We start from the raw sequence: 3450 nt of genomic DNA, 5'->3' as shown, positions 1-3450 counted from the left end.
TACATTATTCAAAATAAGCAAAAGAATGCAGAGTTGCATAACTGCAGCAGGGCACAGAATCTAACCTCCACCCCGCCGCAATATAATCTGGGCCAATATTGGCAAATAATATGATTTTTGAAATATTTATTATCGTATTTGCCTAGAATACACACAGCTTGAGCACATGCATTCAGAGCTCCTCACAGGCCTGAGTCCATATGCAACACTAAAGCAGTCAGACGCCATCTGCTGAGTTCTGCAATGTGTAGGGCTGGAGTGGGTCATCATGTTTCGCCACTGCTGTAAACTCAGCGATGAATGTGCGTAGAACATTTGGCAGACCTCCCTTATGTTGTCTGCCACTTCTGTCCGCTTCTTTTCCCCTTTCACCACAGGCACACTTAATAAGGCTTGACCCTGACCATCAGAACTGGGCCTTAATTTTAGATAAAGGGCAGGCTTTTAAAAGTAAATGGTTGTAGGTGTGCAACAAACCTAGTTTCCAGGCAACTAACAGAGCAATCCTACAGCCATGGAGAGGAGACAGAGTCCGTAGTAGAGCCCCGTTGGAAAAATAAAAACAAGATCAATCCCATTTGTTTCTGTTGGGGTGGAAATTAACTACAACTGCTTGGTGGTGCAGTTGTCAGTTCTGTCAGGGGTGTTTGTGCTGGGAATGGGAGGGCTTTGTGACAATGAAATTAAGAAGCAGAGATGACAATGAATTTAAGGAAGAATGGAAGATGTTTATTGCATGTATACAGAAGCATTGTACACAGGTTAATACATTAGCAGGATTTTAAAAGTACTTGTAATTTTACAATGAATTGATAATAGTTATTTAAATATGTTATAAATTTAATAAAGGACATGCAGCATGTTGACAAATAATGGAACCAGGGAAGGGACTAGAGGGAAGTCAATTTGTGGTGGTGGTGGTGTTGAAAACCAATAAAATATTATTATTTTTTAAAAAAGGCAATTGGAGGGCTTTGGAACCTGTGCATTCAAAAGCCTCCTCTGATAGGATATTTTCCCCCATACAAACGTTATCCCAATGAACCTCTTGAACTTCTCTAAAATTAAAACTCCAGAAAAGTAAAATACTAGAGCAAGATCAAACATAAGAAGTTGTTGCAGCCATACACAACCTAACAAGAACAACAACAAGAAGTTATTATTTATACCCCGCCCATCTGGCTGGGTTTCCCCAGCCACTCTGGCCGGCTTCCAACAGAATAATAATAATAATGCGATAAAACATCAACCATTAAAAACTTCCCTAAACAGGGCTGCCTTAAGATGTCTTCTAAACATCAGTTGTTTATTTCTTTGACATCTGATGGGAGGGCCTTCCACAGGGCGGGCGCCGCAACCGAGAAGGCCCTCTGCCTGGTTCCTTCCATCCAGAGCCTACAAGAGGTTTTGAGCAGTCTCCCATTCACTCAACGGTCCAGAGACACACCTGCTTAGCTTCAGCAAGATATAATATATAATGTGTTGTCAGAACAAGCCATGGGAATTTAGTGTCTGAAACTGTTTGGGAGCCCTCTTAATTGCCACAGCATTTGTTCTTTTCCATCAGATGCAAGGTAATAATTTGGACCATCTTTGTGGATTGTAAAGGGAATAAAATCAAGTACTGGAAAACTGTGTGGTAGAACTATCATTCTGTCCAGCGATCACTAACAAAAAGAAATGAGAGAAAAATCAAAATTACTTGAATTCCTACAAGGGGTTAGATACCTGTGTGTCAAAATTGCTTTTATTTTATTGGGCACATTAATCTTACACTTGAGAAAAGTATCCAAGCTGGAAGAAATCAGATATTAGTTCTATAACAAGAGATCAAGGGAACAATACTGTGTATACCAAGTTATCATACTTTAATGCTGTTTGTTTTCGGCTTTCCTTCCTCTGGGTGGGTGTGCTGGATCAAAATTGGTTTTAAAAAAATCAGAAAGCTTCACTTATATAAACATTTTCATTTAAAAATAATGCTGGTTAGATATGAAGTCTGAATTTAATGCATATGTATTATCTCCTAAAACTGAATTTAGGATTATCTTCTAAACTTTCAGAAGGCTGCTTTTGATTGTAAAGAGAACTGTGGAGAGAATATCTTAATAGCCCATAATAGAAACAAAGAATTGTAGAATTAGAAGGGACCCCGAGGGTCATCTAGTCCAACCCCCTGCAATGTAGGAATCTAAACTAAAACATCCATGACAAATGGTCATCCAACCTCTGCTTTAAAACCTCCAATGAAAGAGAGTCCACCACCTTCTGATGGAGTCCATTCCACGGTCAAAGAAGCTCTTGCTGACAATGTTTAGTTGGAGTCTCCTTTCTTGCATATGTGTGCCATGTGTCTAAGAGTGTTTACATGCCTGTCTAAGAAGCCAGAAAGTGCTGGTACTACATGTGGGAAAGGTCATAGCTTAGTGGTGGGAGCACATGTTTTGCAAAGAGTTTCAGGTTCAGTCCCTGGCCATCTTCAGCAAGGGTGGGGAAATTCACCACTCTGAAATTCTGCAGAGCCACTGCCAGTCAGTGCATTGAGCTAAACAGAGTCAGACCAATGGTCTGACCTGATTTAAGATAATTTGTTATCTTGGAAACAAATTGACTATGGCATGGGTTTTCATATGCAATACCTCATCTTATCAAATGCGTAACATAATGAAACTGGTACTTTCTGAAGGCGGTATATCATCACAGACACACATATCCCAGTCCCCAATTATCATGGAACTGCAGTTTAATTTTCAGCTAAGCTTCTGATTCTGAATGATCATCTCATGAATTATAAAGAATGGACAGCAAGCACATAGCTAGAGATTTAGAGTGCTTAATGTGGTGGAAAATTAGTGCCAGAAAAACATACACAGAAAGAGCTACTGTGTTTATGAAATTGTCAAATGTTAAAGCAACTAGTTATATTTCCTGAGCAAGCATGCATTCTATGAATATCAAATTGGGGAGCTAGTTTTAAATTTTAATTAAGATTTGACATACACTCAAGGCCCAGTGCTTGTCAATCATTCCAGTGACTTTGTGCTCATTGGTGAGAGCACTAGATGATGAGATAAGTTTGGGTGGAAGCTTGCCTGCACTTTTCCTCATACAGCCGCATATAACAGTGCTAAAAACTTTTAAAAAAAATTTTTTTTGCAGACTTCTTTATACAAAGTGAAAGGCCAGCTTTTTTTTTTTTTAATAAGACAACTCTGAGGTCTCTCTTCTGTAGAGTGGAGTAAAGAAGCATCCCAGGAAGCTAAATGATATTTGGTAACAATGATAAACACTGCAATTGTGCAACTCTGATTGTTTGCTGTTTAAAAGGATAATGAAAGCTGGAATTTTGACAAAATGAAACATCCAGCATGAAAGTATCCCTTCGTTGTTGCCATCAAATCTGACACTACACAGCATCCGCAATGCAGGGATAACTGAGCAATGCACACA

This window comes from Podarcis gaigeae (assembly GCF_964106915.1).
Source record: "Podarcis gaigeae genome assembly, chromosome: 5".
Taxonomy (NCBI): Eukaryota; Metazoa; Chordata; class Lepidosauria; order Squamata; family Lacertidae; genus Podarcis; species Podarcis gaigeae.
This window is presented reverse-complemented; position numbering follows the sequence as displayed.